Source organism: Natrix helvetica (genome assembly GCF_964273705.1).
Source record: "Natrix helvetica genome assembly, chromosome: 14".
Taxonomy (NCBI): domain Eukaryota; kingdom Metazoa; phylum Chordata; class Lepidosauria; order Squamata; family Natricidae; genus Natrix; species Natrix helvetica.
In genome coordinates, this window is record NC_138564.1 from 2,215,714 (window position 1) to 2,232,583 (window position 16,870).

The 16,870-nt window shown below is 47.1% G+C and overlaps 1 long non-coding RNA gene across 1 annotated transcript; it reads right to left on the minus strand.

The window, feature by feature from the left end:
- Positions 1–1,200: 1,200 nt before the first annotated feature.
- On the minus strand, positions 1,201–16,208 carry LOC309399286. Its single transcript, XR_014176496.1, has 3 exons — positions 16,100–16,208; positions 7,852–8,238; positions 1,201–1,690 (listed from the first exon to the last, which is right to left on the minus strand). It is a non-coding gene; the product is annotated as an uncharacterized lncRNA (long non-coding RNA).
- Between the last annotated feature and the right edge of the window lie 662 nt (positions 16,209–16,870).

Below are 16,870 nucleotides of genomic sequence, written 5' to 3' on the forward strand. Positions count from 1 at the left end.
TCTATCTAATTATACATGTACTAACTGCAGCACGCATAACTTTTGCACAGTATTGGAAAAAAGAAAATACACCATCAGAGCTAGATATAACTCAGAAAAGTGTTCGCTCTCACCGATTCGCTCTCACAGGGAAGGACTCCTCCGGGTGCCGTCCACTAAGCAATGCCAACGGGCAGCGCCTAGGGGTAGAGCCTTCTCTGTGATGGGCCCAACCCTCTGGAATGACCTCCCCCCCGATATCAGAACCACCACAGACTTCCGCTCCTTCCGACAAAAACTGAAGACTCACCTGTTCCGTTTAGCCGGCCTGGCCCATTCATAGTCTTATTCTACCTCCTGGCAGATATTTTAATTGGGTATTTTTAGGGTTGTTTAAATATTGTTTTTAACTGCTTTGCTTTATGTACAGTTTCCTATTGCCTCCTCTTTTATGTTTGTATTTTCTATTTATTTATGTGTTTTATCTGACTGTACACCGCTCCGAGTCCCTTTGGGGAGAGGGGGCGGTATAAAAGTCCAAATAAAAGTAAAAAGTAAAGTAAAGTAAGTTGGCCTGTGTAGAAGCAGATAGGCTCACGCTTGAACTTAAAAATAAAGGGGAATCAGAATATTTTGAAGTCTGGAACAGATTTTATGCTTGGTATAAGACAAGGTGACAAGACTGGAACAAACTGTATATATTGTGATTGGACAGAAGGATAGATAATGCACTAAGTAGGCTAATAGTTACCGTATTTTTTGCCCTATAAGACGCACTTTTTTACTCCAAAAAAGAGGGTGAAAATCTGGGTGCGTCTTATATGCCGAATGTAGCCACCTGGGTCATCTAAAAATGGGGCAGGCAAACACCAGTGAGGAAGAAAGTGATGACAATGACTGCGTGGATCTGTCCTTCCTCATTTCTGATAGCAGCGAAGAAGAGGAATTCTTGGGGTTCGAATAAAAACATTACAGCCTTATTTTTGTTACTTTCACTGTTTACTGACTTTACTGACTGTTAATGAGAGTAAAGATAGTTCTTAATATGTTACATGGTTGACATAAAATTGTTCTTAAACTGCTGTTAACTTTATATAGTTGATATAAAATATTTTACTACAGTATTTGGTTCAGAATCTTTTTTTTCTAGATTTTCCTCCTTTAAAATTGGGTGTGTCTTATATTCCGGAGCGTCTTATAGGGCGAAAAATATGGTAATGGTTGAGACTAATTGTGTATAATGTGAATGTATGGTCACTTCGACTCTGCATTGTTTTAAATGTAAAAATAATAAAAATATATTTCAAAAAAGAATGGCTGCAGGAATTGGGTTTGGCTAGTCTCGAGAAAAGAAGGACTGATGGGGCACGATAGCAGTATTCCGGTATTTGAGGGGCTGCCCCAAAGAAGGGGGGGTGTCAACTTATTTTCCAAAGCACCAGAAGGCAGGGGAAAATGGGTAGAAACTAATCAAGAAAAGAAGCAACCCAGAACTAAAGAAAAACTTCCTAACAGTGAGGACAATTAACCAGTGGGACGGAAGTTGCCTTCAGAAGTTGTGGGTGCTTCATCACAGGACATTTTTAAGAAGAGACTGGATGTAGCCACCTGTCTGAAATGGTATAGGGTCTCTTGCTTGAGCAGGGGGCTGGAAGTCCCTTCCAGCTGTTCTCTGATTGATTTGTATCTTTATGGACCTTGGAAGAGATACCTGGGGGAGAGAGAGAGAGAGTGAGAACAATGAATCAATAGAACGGTATCTTTCCCTGACTTGCTCCATCACTGGAGAGTTTCAAGAAAATACTGGACAGCCATTTGCCCAGGATGCTCTAAGGTTTCTGCTTTGAGCTGGGAGTTGGACTAGAAGACCTCCGAGGTCCCTTCCAGCCCTATAATTCTATGCTCTATTATTTCCCTCTGCTTTGGTGCTGAAATAGATCTGGAATGTGCTTTGCAACTCACAGAAGAGGCTGCTCTAATTTGCGATGAAATCACCCTGCATCTTTGCCTTTCCTTTTGTCTCCACTTGGGCAGATTTACAAAGCCAGGACCAAATCGGGCAAACTCTTTTGACTAGAGGTGAGGGCAGTGTGAGAAGCCCCCGTGGGAGAGGCCTGCCTCCCACGCTGCTGCTTTCAATGCTGACCGAAGAAGAAGAAAGAAGAAGAAGAAGAAACTCGAGGGTCCGTTCGCAGCCATTAATCTGCATTGCTGCCGAACCAGGCAGAGCAAGGGGGACAACCAGCCATGGCCGAAGGGTCGCCTCTCCCTCCCCCCTCCCCTTCTCCCCTCTTGGAAACTCTTGCATGTCTTCCACCTCATTGTGTCCTCTCCCCGCCCGCCCCTCCCCTTCTTTTGACAAGCCACTCCGGGCCTTTGCCAGGGAGGGGGAGGGAGGCTGGAATGCCATTGTCCCTCTCTAAAGGACAGGCGTCTTATGCAAATCTTTATTGGAAGATCCTGGGAACTGGGTCTCCGGAGAGGAGGGGGAGAGGCCCGGGGGGGAGAGGGGGGAGCAGGAGGGGGGATCTTTGGCTGGCCACTTCAGGAGCAATTCAGGCTGAGCTCTTTGCTTTGCCCTGCTCCCTTTTCAAAGGGAACACCACCCATGGTGGATAAGTGGGTGTGTGCGCACTCCTTCTGGTTGCTGGGGTCTTTTTCAGCAGGGAGTGAAACAAAGGAAGATCAAAGTGACATTCCAAAGCCCCCTTTACTCTTGGGAAGCCCACCGGCCTGACCTTACGAAGCCTGGAATTGACCCAACACTCTCTGAGCTGGAATCTTCCTGGTCTTTCTAGAATAATCGAGACGCTCTCTAACCTATCCTGTTTGCTGCTTTTCTTTTTACTAGAACATCAAAATCAGCTACCCAGAATGGGTGCAGGAGGCAGAGGCTGGATGGTGCAGTAGTCCTTACATCATGTTGGAACTTCCTGGCAGTGAGAACAATCCACCAACAAAAGTTTCCTTCAGAAGTCACGGGTACTCCATCACTGGATGTTTTCAAGGCTATACCAGACAACCTTGAGCAGGGAGTTGGACTAGTGGACCTCCAAGGTCCCTTCCCACTCTTGATATTTTTTTTATAGACTTAAATTTCAGATTCTTGCCAGAACTCCCTCTGTAGATAATACACCTTTATCATTCACTCTGTTTAGGACCTCCTTAGTCCCGGCCTGCTTGGATATTTGCCTTAAAGGTTAGAATGCTTAGTTAAGCCCAGGAAATTGTTCTCAGGAGAGATGACACCAAACCTTGACCTAACAATTGAAGAGTAACTGTCCTCCCACTTCTCAGTTGTTTCCTTCCCTTCATTGGCCTCATTTAGCTGGAGAAATGAATGTCGTAAACAAGTTTGCCAATCTGCCTTGAAACACAACAGAGTCACATCAAGAAGCCTGAACGGGAGATGGTGTCAAGCTTGTCCCAGAGAAGCAGATAATGGAGACCTGGATGAGTGTGAGGAAGCGAAGAGGCTGTTTTGGAGAGACTTACTCTGAGGTGATTTTGCTGATTTTCTCCTGGACGAAGGACTGATAAGTTCTAGAGAAGTATTTCTCAACCTTGGCAACTTTAAGATGTACGGACCTCAACTTTCAGCCTTCCCCAGTCAGCTTAATAGGTTAACAGAGTTGGAAGGGACCTTGTAGGTCATCTAGTCCAACCCCCCACCCAAGCAGGAGACCCTACACCATCCCCAACAAATGGCAGTCCAATCTTCCCTTGAAAGCCTCCAGTGATTAAGCTCCCATAACCTCCGAAGGCAACGTCTGTTCCATTGCTTGGATATTCTCACTGTCAGAAAATGTTCCCTTATTTCCAGGTTGAACGTCTCCAGTTTCCATCCATGATTCCTTGTCTGGCCTTTGGGTGCCTTGTAAAAAGCTTGACCCCTTCCTCTCTGTGGAAGCCCCTCAAATATTGGAAGCCTGCTGTCATGTCTCCCCTGGTCCTTCTCTTCACTAGACTAGCCAGGCCCAGTTCCTGCAACCGTTCTTCATGTTTTAGCCTCCAGTCCTCTAATAGCAATAGCACTTAAGACTTCTATACTGCTTCAGAGTGTTTTACAGCCCTCTCTAAACGGTTTACAGAGTCAGCTTCTTTCTCCCAATAATCTGGGCCCTCATTTTACCCACCTTGGAAGGATGAAAGGCTGAGTCATCCTAATCACCCTGGTTGCTCTTCTCTGCACTCTTTCTAGAGTCTCAGCATCTTTTTTATAGTGTGGTGGCCAAAACAGCATAGCTGGCTGGGGAATGCTGGGAGTTGAAGACCCTTGCAAGATCTGTTTTCAGCTCTGATGGCCTCCTGCAACCCTCTGCCATTGAAAATGGAGCTCAGGTGGGCTGCGCAGATTGGCTCTTCACTGTTTCCAGGTCGGCCCGGGGGCCAGATCTAAGCACCCCATGGACCAGATCTGGTCTATGGGCCTTGAGTTTGACACCCCTGTTGTAGGGCAATGAAGGAGGCACCTTGGACCTCAGGAGGACTTTCTGGAGGAGAAAATGGAAGGAGGTGGAAAGTTGTGGCCTGGGACACTTCCCCCCACCAGTTTCAAAGCTCATGGGAAAGTTTTTCAGGGTGTGGCCCAACCTCTTTATGAGTTGAGAAGGCAGCCTGTGACACCTGACAGAGACACACAAGAGGGCACCCTTGTGCCAGGCTGTCCTTTGGCAGATTTGGCCTGGAGACCTTTGGCCGATACTTTGAAGAACACAAGATCTTTAGACTTTGGGCTTAGCAGTGGTCCACAAAAGTTGGTGGAACACAGCTGCTGCCGTCAGGGATGGATTCAAATATCCCAAAATTATAGAAAATGTTGGAAACATCTTCGGGGAATCTTCAGAAGAGGTAGGAGTAGAGAGCTAGAAAAAAGAAACTTCCTTCTCCCCAGCCATAGGATGAACAATAGTCCTGCATCGGCCATTGTTGTGGCCATTGTGGCAACTTACCTTTCACACTGACCTCTAAGCGAAGAAGGACAAAGGTAGAAAATGTTGATGTTAATTCTATCCTGGTTACTTTGAAATCCCCCTTTTTTCCTGCCCAGAGTAAAAGAAATCTGGCATGGTTGATGGGGCTGTGATGGGACAGTCCCAGGCCCCTCCTGCCAAGAGACCCACTAAAGGAATCACAGACTACTATTCTGGGGAAAGTTGGATTGTTTGAAACCTCTTCCCAAAATGCTGTGGTTTGAAGGAATGGAATAGAATAGAATAAAAGAATGGAATGGATTGGGAATAGGAACGGGAACGGGAAGGGAAGGACTGTGGCGGAAAAGGGGAGAGAATAAGAGGCCTCCTGAGCACAAAAGGGACACATTTGCAGCCAAAGGCAATATTTTGTAGACTGTAGATTGCTGAGGAGGATGAAGATCACAGGGTGGAACCTTGTCACGGAGAAGGAAAGTTATATTTCCTTCTTCCCCACTTCCTCTGAGGCTGGTTTGGATTTCCCATGAAATATCTCCATGAGGGTAACTTTAATTCATACCCTCAGGAGATATGTGTGTGTGTGTGTGTGTGTGTGTGTGTGTGTGTGTGAGAGAGAGAGAGAGAGAGAGAGAGAGAGAGAGAGAGAGAGAGAGAGGTTGATGTGTGTGTGAGAAAGAGAGAGAGAAAGAGAGGGGGGAGCGAGGGAGGGAGAGAGATGAAAGAGCCCATCTCATTTTTGCAAGGAACAGTTTTTCTGCACAATGATAATATTTTCCAATTGTTTCTTTTACCTATCTCCTTATGCTTTAAAAAAAATCCCTTTTTTGGCAGGGAAAAAAAACCCTCTAGACTAAACTATCCAGGAACAAGTAACAACAACAACCCCCTAGGAAATTGGCATGTTTGTTTGATTTTTCCTTAAAAAGAAACCCAGATCTGTAAAGTGAGAAAACACCACAGTTGTGGCACTGTGGCCTTGGGCATCTCCTGCTTCCTCCAGGAAACGGCACACACACACACCCCAAATGAAGTTGGGGGGTGTCTATGAAACGGCTCCTTACAAGCTTGCCATGATGCCCTGCTTGGTTTCCCTCTGCCAGCCTGCCAATGTCCTTCTAGGAAATTGGTTCAGCGGCCTAGAAACGTGCCCAGTTCCAAAGGCGAAAGTGGAAGGGCAACAAGAAAGGGAAAAGAAGATGGATACATTGGTTGGTCAACTTTGCTGGTTCAAACGTCAGTAAAGGGCGAGAAGAATTTAGAGCTTGCCAAGATTCAGGAATCTCTCTTCATTTTTTAGCATTTGTCCCTCAGATTCCTTTATCCATACTGGTTTTTACCACTGATATTTACCTTGGCAACTTTAAGACATGTGGACTTCAACTCCCAGAATTCACAGCCAGCATAGAATTCTGGGAGTTGAAGTCTACCTGTCTTAAACCTGCCAAGGTTGAAGGACAGACGCTGGTTTAGAAGTTGCCCTTTACTCTGCAACCAGTGTGTGGTGCAACTCCTCTTCAGGGTGTGATTGAAGCTGCCATTTGTTCTGAGTTTTCTTAACTCTGCCATTTTGTTCCTTCTTGTATTGTGGGGAGGAGGAAGGTTAGTTTTAATTTTGTTTTGGAAATATTTTTTACCATTTGTAAACCAGCCAGAGTCACTTGGAGTTCAACAGTTTCTACAACTACTACTACCTCTTTTCTTCTTCTTCTTCTTCTTCTTCTTCTTCTTCTTCTTCTTCTTCTTCTTCTTCTTCTTCTTCTTCTTCTTCTTCTTCTTCTTCTTCTTCTTCTTCTTCTTCTTCTTCTTCTTCTTCTTCTTCTCCTTCTCCTTCCTCCTCCTCCTCCTCTTCCTCCTCCTCCTATTCTTCTTCCTCCTCCTCCTCCTCCTCCTCCTCCTCCTCCTCCTCCTCCTCCTTCTTTTTCTTCTTCTCCTTCCTCTTCTTCCTCTCCTTCTCCTTCTCCTTCTTACCCTTTCTGGTATCGAAGGAATATAAATGCTAACAATTCAGTTAAATAACAATTTGGTCACTCCAGTCTGGCTTCATTCAATAGTTAGAACTCGACTTACAACCACAATTGAGTGTAACATTTCCATTGATAAGCAAGTCAGTTGTTGAGTGAGATTTGCCCCGTTTTACAACCTCTCTTACCACAGATGTTAAGTGAATCACTGCAGTTGTTAGGTTAGTAAAAACTGCAGGGATTCATTTAACGGCTGTGGTAACCCGTTTGTTAAGTGAATCTGACTTCCCCGTTAGATTTCGCTTGTCAGAAAGTCACAAAAGGGAATCACACGGTCCTGGGACATTGCAACCGTCATAAATATGAGTCAGTTGCCGAGCGTCTGAATTTTAATTGCATAATAATGAGGATGCTGCAATGGTTATGTGATAAATGGTCATAAATGACTTTTTGTAAAAGTCTCTGTTGTAACTCGGTCAATCTTACCATGAAAGGTTGTAAGTTGAAGAGTGCCTGAATAGCAACTCCAGATAAACGGCTCTACCAACTTTTCGGTAATTCAAAGCTAAAGAAGGAAAATTGCACTGCCAGGTTGATTTTTTGTTTTTTCACCCAATCCCACGGTCACCCCTGGAAACAACGAAGAGATGCGATCCCAGACAGAGGAAACAGGTGGAGGGATTTTTATATCTCATCTGTTTCTGAAAAGTGCCACCACTGACAGTAAGCAACAAGGAAGAAATTGTTCTGGGCAGCCAAAGAGGTGGGTTAACTTTGCACACCTGAATGGCACCTTTCATTGATGAGATTATTCATGAGGTCTTGAATTACTTGGCACCACTTTGCTAAAGGTTTGCCATCTTGCTTGCTCCGGCTGTCTCTTCTCCATGCCCTCTGAATCAGCAGCCTGGTGGGAGCAAACCGCTCGCTGTCTCTGCCATCACTTGTTCTTAGGAGAACCAAAAAACAGGACTCACCTATTTCCCCCTTCCTTCTCCTGGTCCTTTTGTGCGGGGTCTTCTAAAACTGCACATCCCAGTACCAAGATTACTTAGTTGTCATCCGTTTGTAAGTTGCTCTGGGAGAGTGAGGCGAGCAAGAATTTTCAAGGCTGCCATTTCTCCTATCCCGGAAGCACCCGCTGGCTGTGTTGCAGGAGCTCCCAGGAGCATCCATCCATTTGCAGGATTGTCTCCTCCTCCTCCTCCTCCTCTTCCTCACAGTATTGCTTGTTCACTTATGTCTGCTTGCTCACTCCTGGGGCAAGGAAAATGTCTGCAAGCTCCAAGAAAACCTGATGAAATGGTGACGATCCAGTAAAGCTTTGGGCTTTGGCAATTCACCACATTGTGGGTTTCAAGTTTCTGGAACAGATGAAAATGTGTGGCTGATTTTGTACTTTTGCAAATGTGTACTTTTGAAAACGTGTGGCTGATTTTGTACTTTTGTACTCTTATTCTCAAACAACATGGTTGGGTCGACATTCAATCACATCTTTATCTTCTTGAGTTAACTTTGGCTGAGAGACAACAATTGGCCAAACTGCCATTCAGCGGCTGCCCTCAGATGACCCACTGAGTCACAATAATATCTCAGGCCCGTTGGGTTGGCCTATGGTTCAGACCGTGGCTCCATTAATTGATCCATGGTTTAATGTACCCTGGGTAAACCCTTGGCACAATCCCAGCCTGTCAGAGGTTTTGGACTGTGGGAATTTTGAATTCATCTTTGTCCCCCTGCCTCCCCCACACCTTGCTTGGTACTATGCACTTAAGAGCAGCAGCCCCAATGCAGGAGTTGGGTTGGTGTCATGGACTCTGTGGATGACTTTGGGTGACAGATGCTGCCTAAGAAACAATCAGAGAAGAAAGGCAGCCCCCCCCCCCCCCGCCAGTCACTTAATGGTCAGAGGAAGAAACATGGTCAGTCAAAAGTGGCAGCAGGAAGTTTGGACTATTAGACTAGCAAGATTGATGTCCACCCAAGTAAAGTAGGGACACAACCAGAAGCACTAATTCCACTTGATTGTTCGGCTACATTAACAGAATCTTGCAAGTCTGAAGATACAAACTCCCCCCTCCCCCTTTCTACTGATTGCTCCTCTCCTCTGATTGTGTCCTTCCTAGGCAGCATTTCTTCCCCCTTTCCCCAAGGTCATTCCCTCATTCTGTTACAGTTGGCAAGAGCGCCCACTAACCAATAGATGGCAGCAGAGAGCTCGCCTGTTTTCCTCTGCCTGATTGCTGCCCCCTCTGGCCTCCCAGTCTACATGGCTTAAAAAACTCTTGTTAACAGAATGAAGGCACCTAAATATATCTCTGCAATGACATGTGTAGATTTAAAACTGTAGCCATAATAATATGCATTTACAGATAAATCATATTCCTCATGTCCACAGCATACTTGCAACACGCACACACACAAATAGCTTAACACACAGAGACACCTCTCATGCACTTAATCCCACACAAGTTTTTGGTTTTGGATTTCTTGGGCTGCTTTTGAGAGGATTCCTTTCAAGTAGAAATTGGAGCAGCAGGCTGGGGAATATCTAACAAATTTAACAGATTAACAGAGTCCAACACACACACACACACACACACACACACACGGAAGCAGGAGACCTACACCATTTCTGACAAATGGCAGTCCAGTCTATTGCCTTTGGAAATTGTGGGAGCTTCATCACTGGAGGCTTTCAAGAAGAGATTGGACAATCATTTGCCCGATTGGGTCTTCTGCTCGAGTAGAAGGTTGGACTAGAAGATCTCCAAGGTCCCTTCCAGCTCTGTTATTCTGTTGTTCTCCTCAAATGCAGGGAAGCTCTTCTGTAACGGTGCTTGAAGTCCTTGCTGCGAGCCACTCACTAAGTTTGGGTGTCCTCCTATAAAATATCTCCAGCATATTCAATCCACCAAATGCTCACTGCCTTCCATGATGCTTTCCCAGGCGAATCCCATCATAAACTGTCCCAGTTCCCCACACAAAGCTCCCCTTGCAGGTTGCAGGTTTTTAAGGTACCAATTTCAACATTAAACCTCCAGAATCTCCCTCTTAAAAACCACACCCACAGCTTGGAAGTGAACCTTGGTGAGCCTCAAAAGCTCACTGTGGCTCTTGGGCTCCTGGGAATGGTCTACTAATTAAAGAAGTAATGGGAACCTCAAAAGAGAGAGAAAGAGAGAGGGAGAGAGGGGGAGGGAGAGAGAGAGAGAGAGCCAAAGAAAAAGAAAGGAAGAAAAGAAAGAAAAAGAAAGAAAGAAAGAAAAAGGGAAAGGAAAGAAAGAGAAGAAGAAGAAGAAGAAGAAGAAGAAGAAGAAGAAGAAGAAGAAGAAGAAGAAGAAGAAGAAGAAGAAGAAGAAGAAGGAGAAGAAGAAGGGAAAGAAAGAAAAGAAAGGGAAAAAAAGAATTCATGATCTGGAGCTTTCCACCTGAACCTTGGACTGCAGCCCCACAGATTCTTTCCCCTGTCTGGGGTGGGGATGGGGGGAAAGCATCAGGATGCACTGGGGGTGGGGAGGGGCAGAGCGTTTTTTGTTCGGGACCATCCAGGTAACTTTGGAGATTAATGGGGTCCCTCCAAGGACAGCACAACTTCCCTCCCCAGTTTGCCAAAACAGCATCCTCCTCCCTTACTGTACTTGCTTTCTGTATTAGAGGCGGCGCCATCTTTTCTCCAGTGGTTACAGACAATGAGACTTTGCTTCACCTTTTCCCCAGGGGACCCCCTGAGAGGGAGGCTGGGCCGCACGGGGGCTTCCCAGCCCAGCCCTTTCTCCACCTCCAGCCAGCCGCGCTCTTCATTCCTAACCCTGAGAGCTCTTTGCTGGCAGTCTGCTGCAGCCTCTCTTCCAGCTTGGGCTAATATGATAGTTATAAGCTTCGTGCTGGGCATAATTTAATTTTTTTATATCCCGTTTTATTCCCTTCAACTGGAAAAGAGCTCTTGTATGGCAGTTAATGCAGCCAGCCAGTGCAGTCTGCTTCGAAGCCCATAGGAATGTATTATTTTTATAATAAAGTGCTTCCACTTTAACAGCTGAAGTCGTTTCTTGCTGTTGAGAAAGCTGCTTGAAGCTCTTCATAATCCTTTCGATGGACAAATAATGAGTTTTAGCACCTTGAACAATTTATTTTAGACTAGAAATTCCCACTTGTAAAGGAACAAGGAGATTGGTAGAGGGCTAAGCCAAGTAACTAAACTAAAAAGCTAAATTAAAGCAATCAGATCCTCTTAAGCTGACTGGATCCCTGTTGTCTAGCTGCTTAGAAGCCCACCACTGCTTTCCTCCAGTCTCTTCCAATCTGTAATTCTGGTTCGCCATCCTGGTCTGTTTGCTTTAATTCCTTTCGCTTTGGAGTGATGACTTCCTCTAGGTCTCAGCCAAATAGCCAGTCTTTCCACAGCTGCTTCTCTAGGAAATCCGAAGGAGCTCTGGTTCTTCACCTGGAAGTGCCCCCTCCTCTTCTTCTAGAAATAGACCATTTGAGAAGCAGGTTGGAGGGAGGGGAAAAGACGAGGTACAACCCTGAGACGGTTTGGGGCTGCTCTCCAGCTTCTCCAGCTGGGTCTGCTGTGATTTCATTGGGAGACACCTCCAAGAAGGCCCTGTTGCAGTCTAGACACAAGGTCCAAGGAGGCAGCTGCAGACTTGAACCCTGGGCCATGTCTAACAAAATGAAATTCAATGCAGGGAAAACTAGAGTCCTACACTTAGGCAAGAAAAGCCAAAAGGGTAAATATAGACTGGGTGAAACCAGGCTTCATAGCAGTGACTCTGAGAGGGATCTTGGAGTCTTAGTGGACAACCAGCTAAATAGGAGCCAGCAGAGTGCAGCAGCAATCAAAAAAGCCAATGCAATCCTAAATTGCAACCAGGAGGTACTAATACCACTCCATAAAGCCTTAGTAAGGCCACACCTAGAGTACTGCATGCAGTTTTGGTCACCACACTATAAAAAAGATGTTAAGACTCTAGAAAGAGTGCAGAGAAGAGCAACCAGGATGAGGAGGCCAAAACATACGATGAACGGTTGCAGGAACTGGGAATGGCTAGTCTAGTGAAGAGAAGGACCAGGGGAGACAGGATAGAAGTCTTCCAATATTTAAGGGGCTGCCCCAGAGAGGAAGGGGTCAAGCTATTTTCCAAAGCACCCGAAGGCCAGACAAGGAAGAATGGATGGAAACTGACCAAGGAGAGATTCAACCTGGAAATGAGGAGGAATTTTCTGACAGTGAGAACAATCAACCAATGAAATAGCTTCCTTCAGAAGTTGTGTGTGCTTCGGCACTGGAAGCTTTCAAGAAGATTAAATTAGATTAACAGAGTCGGAAGGGACCTTGTAGGTCATCTAGTCCAACCCTCTGTCCAAGCAGGAGCCCTAACACCAACTCCAACAAATGGCAAATGGATCCACAACCCGTAAAGATTTCCTTACAGTGAGAACAATCAATCAATAATACTTTAGAAGTTTTGGATGCTCCTTAGTTCCAGGTTGCTTCTCTCCTTGTTTACCTTCCATCCATTGCTTCTTGTCCTGCCCTCAGGTGCTTTGGAGAATAATTTGACTCCTTCTTTGTGGCAACCCCTGAGTTATTGGAAGACTGCTATCACGTCTTCCCTAGTCCTTGTTTTCATTAAGCTAGACATACCTAGTTCCTGCAACCGTTCTTCATATGTTTTAGTCTCCAGTCCCCTAATTATCTTTCTTGCTCTTCTTTGCATGCTTTCTAGAGTCTCAACATCTTTTTTACATCCTGGCGACCAAAACTGGATGCCGTATTCCAAGTGTGGCCTTCCCAAGGCCTTAGGCAACTAGAATTTCATCTTGATTTATCCCTCTATTAATGCAGCCTAGGATTGCATTGGCTTTTTTGACAGTTGCAGCACATTGCTGGCTTATCTTTAAGTGATTGTCTACTAGGACTCCAAGATCACTTTCACAGTTGGAGTCCAGCAGAATGTGCGCGCGCGTATATTGTGTGTGTGTTTCCTCACAGTCCATCCACCTCCCCAAAGGTCCCTGTCTGCGTGACTCTCTCAGCAACTTCACTCTTCCTCCTTTGCACGGTTTTCTATTGCTGGATATTTTCTATTAATTTAGGTCCTGATTTACTCAGGCGGTATGTTTTAAAATTGATTAATGGAGAAGAACACTCTGACGGCAGGAAGCCTGCAGTAAATATCTCCTGACAATAGTCTGACAATTAATTCTGATGGAGTAACCTAATGGGGAAATTCACTGCGACAACGTTGACCCCGGAATAGAAGACGAATTCTCATCACTCAGGAGTTGCCTGCCGCACCTGTTAGGGTTGCTGCTGGTTAAGTCAGCCGCGGTTCACCGAATTAATTTTTGAGTTACGCAACATGCTGAACTAGAAACTTAGCCTCCACACAGCACTCAGGATAAACTGGGGTTGGTGGTTTGGGGTTCAGCGATTCACATGACTCTTTCTGCTTCTGCCCCATTTCAACTAAACTCTGTTGATGTTTTAGCTGGGCTTACACAACGCACAGCTACATGGGTTAGATAGTAGTTAAATTTCTGGAGTCTTGTGAATCCAACATGGTAAACCAGTAATGGCGAACCTTTTTGTTGTTGGGTGCCAAAAATGCAAGCGCGCACTCATGCTGGCTGGGGAATTCTGGGAGTTGAAGTCCACAAGTCTTAAAATTTGCCAAGTTTGGGGACCTCCGATCTATGGAGACTTTCGCTCACCCAGGCCATGGTTGTCCCAAAGGTGCTTTTTTTTCAAGAAGCAACTGGACTTTCTGGTTTTTCTTTGAAGACGTTTCGCTTCTCATCCAAGAAGCTTCTTCAGCTCTGACTGGATGGTGGGGAATGGAAGGATTTATAATCTGTTCCCCACCATCCAGTCAGAGCTGAAGAAGCTTCTTGGATGAGAAGCGAAACGTCTTCAAAGAAAAACTAGAAAGTCCAGTTGCCTCCTGAAAAAGCACCTTTGGGATATGGTAGCTGACCTTTGATCTATCTAAAGGGCATCAACTGGACATAAGCCATATGCTGGCTGGGGAATTCTGGGAGTTGAAGTCCACAAGTCTTAAAGTTCCCAAGTTTCAACACCCCTGGATTAAGGTGAAACAGCAACTGTATTTCTTTTCTGGGTTTTAGGGATTTGCCTATTCTGTGAAGTTAGCTCTGGGGACAGGTTGTCTGGAGAGAAGGAACCCAAAAGGCCATGCCCATGTCTGCACTTCCAAGATCCCTCTGGCAGTTACTAGTCCTCTCTGAAAGGATGTTGTAGGGCTTGAGTAGGTAACAGACTGGGGGAGGTGGGAGGTTGGCCCCTCTGAAAATAGACCGTCAGGGACCACAAGGGGCAATAAGCATAAAAATGAGTAGGGCGGAATGTCATCTGCAGGAAAGTAATGATCAAGGAAGAATGGATGGAAACTGACCAAGGAGAGATTCAACCTGGAAATAAGGAGGAATTTCCTAACAGTGAGAACAATCCACCCATGGAACAGAAGTTGCCTTCGGAAGCTGTGGGAGCTTCTTCCTTGGAGGCTTTCAAGGAGAGACTGGACTGCAATCCGTCAGAAATGAGGTAGGGTCTCCTGCTTGGGTAGGAGGGTTGGACTAGATGACCTTCAAGGTCCCTTCCAACTCTGTTAACCTGTTAAAGTGAAGACCATGTGATCAAAGCCCCCCCCCCCCGAACCAATTTCCCTGGACAGACTTACTGAAAACCAATAGTGATATTGCCTGACATTTTCAGGCACAAAACGCCAGGGAACTGTTGGGTCAGCCAAAAATAGATTTCTTTCTTAAATGCCAAAAGGGGGGAGGGGGAAAGGGCGGGGGGGGGGGAGAAAGAGAAAGTGGCCCCATAAGTACTTTCCACATGGAGACGGCTTCTGAACTTCGTGCTTGATGTGGAGAAGAATGAAACTCCGACTTTGGGTTTTTACCAATTAGACCCGTGATGGCAACCTATGGCACGTGTGCCAGAGGTGGCATGCAGAGCCCTCTCTGTGGGCACAAGCACCGTTGCTAGCTGCTCTTCATGCGCGCTGGTCTTTATGGCCTGAAAACAGCCTCAAAAATGGCCATTTCCCAGGCTGTTTTGGGGCCTTTTAAGGATGTTTTGGGAGCCTTTTTCAGGCCGTTCTCTGGGCCTACAAAACAGCTGGAAAACGGTCTGAAAAGCAGCCAAAAACCTGGCTGAAAAACAGCCTGAAAATGGCCCAAAAACAAGCATGCGTGCACCACCCAGCTGGTCTTTGGGTTTCTGGGGGTGCAGCTTGCACACATGTGCACATGTTCCAGTTTCGACACTGTGCCAAGAAGGTTTGCCATCACTGAATTAGACCGATAGATCTTTATAGAGGTGACTTGTTCATACAGTTATGGAAAAGCAAAGAGTTGTGCTTTGATGTTCATGCCTTTTTCTACTGAAACAGAGAGAGTGGGAAGTCGATGCTTCTCCCTTCGCCCCCCCTCCCCAATTTTTCCTCACCTTCCTCACTCCCCTTTCCCCTCCCCCACCACTGCTTTTCTACTTATTTTGCATTTTATAATACTTTATATAACTCAATAAAAACGTGGAAAATTCTCTTCCCAGAAGGAAAAAAAAAAGGGGGGGGAGGGGAGAAAGAAAGAGAAAGCGGCATAGCCTCCCCCCCTTCCCACCGTCCCTTGGACCCCCAAGCGTTGCTCCGGCCACCAGAAGCAACGCAGACACGGAGCGACCCCCGTGTTGGGGGGAGGGGGCTGGGGGGGGGTCCTCTCAGCTGGGCGCTCCGTTTGCAAAGCGGGGCCGAAGGCGCAGGAGAAGCAGGCTGCCCGGGGGGAGGGCGCGTTCCTCTCCTGCCTCTATTTCTACCGAGCAACCGCGGGGGGGGGGGGGGAGTGGCCCACCTCCGCCCCTCTGCAACAGCTGGGGGGGGGTCCCGTCCGCCGCTGCCTGCGGGGCTCTGCCCAGCGATGCCGACTGGACCGCGGAGTCCGGGCCGTGAGGGGGGGGGCGCGGTTTCGGGAGTGGGGATTCCAGATTCCCCCCCCCCCCATCGCGGCCCTGCAAACTCCGCCAAGAGCGGTAATTGTGGGGTCCGAGCGCCCCTCCCTCCGCCTTTCTTCCCCCGACAGCCTTTCAAGGGGAAAGTTTTTAATTACAGCCCGGGCGGCGCTCTCAGCGCGCAGCTGGCCTCGGAGCCGCCCGGGCCGCGGAGGCAGAGAAAGGGGGCTATTTATACTCACCTGAATGGGAAGGTGCCGCCTTTCAGCAGGAGAGAATTGGGGAGACCGCGGGGGGGGGAGGTTGGTTTCCCCGCTTGTCTAAGGGAAACTCATCCGCGGCTGCCTTGGGCTGCGGGGCTGCGACTCGAACCGAAGCGGGCCAAGCGGGAGAGGACGAGAGCAAGGGGACGAAGCAGGGGTGGGGGCGGCCAAGGGGGCCGCGTGTGTGTGTGTCTGTCTGTCTGTCTGTCTGTCTGGGGGAGGCACTTGGCTCGGTCTCCCTTGCAAGGTTGTTGTGAGGCTGCAGCTCAGACCTACCTGGGTGAAAATGAGAACAAGCAGAGTTGACCTCTGAGCAGGTTGATTTTGCTGGTGCATCAGTTTAGTGCTTCTTTCAACTCTCTCTCTCTGTGTGTGTGTCCGTCAGTCCTCCTCCAAGAACAGGGGTGTCCAAACTTGGCAACTTTAAGACTTGTGGACTTCAACTCTCAGAATACAACTCTCTGCTGGCTGGGGAATTCTGGGAGTTGAAGTCCACAAGTCTTAAAGTTGCCAAGTTTGGACACCCCTGTCCAAGAAGTATGGTTGGACCACGTGCATCCCAGCCAGGGTCACCCTCTTCTACTTGCCCCTTCCTCTTCTATTTATGACGGAGCCACTTTGCCCAGGGTGGGAGAGACAGCGGAAGGGAGGGGTGGAGGGGAGGGTCCAGGCACCAACTTGGCATTGGGGAGAAGCAAGGGGGAGTCAGCTCTTTCTGGCCCCAGGTAGAAGCCCAAACAGCCCTCCGGA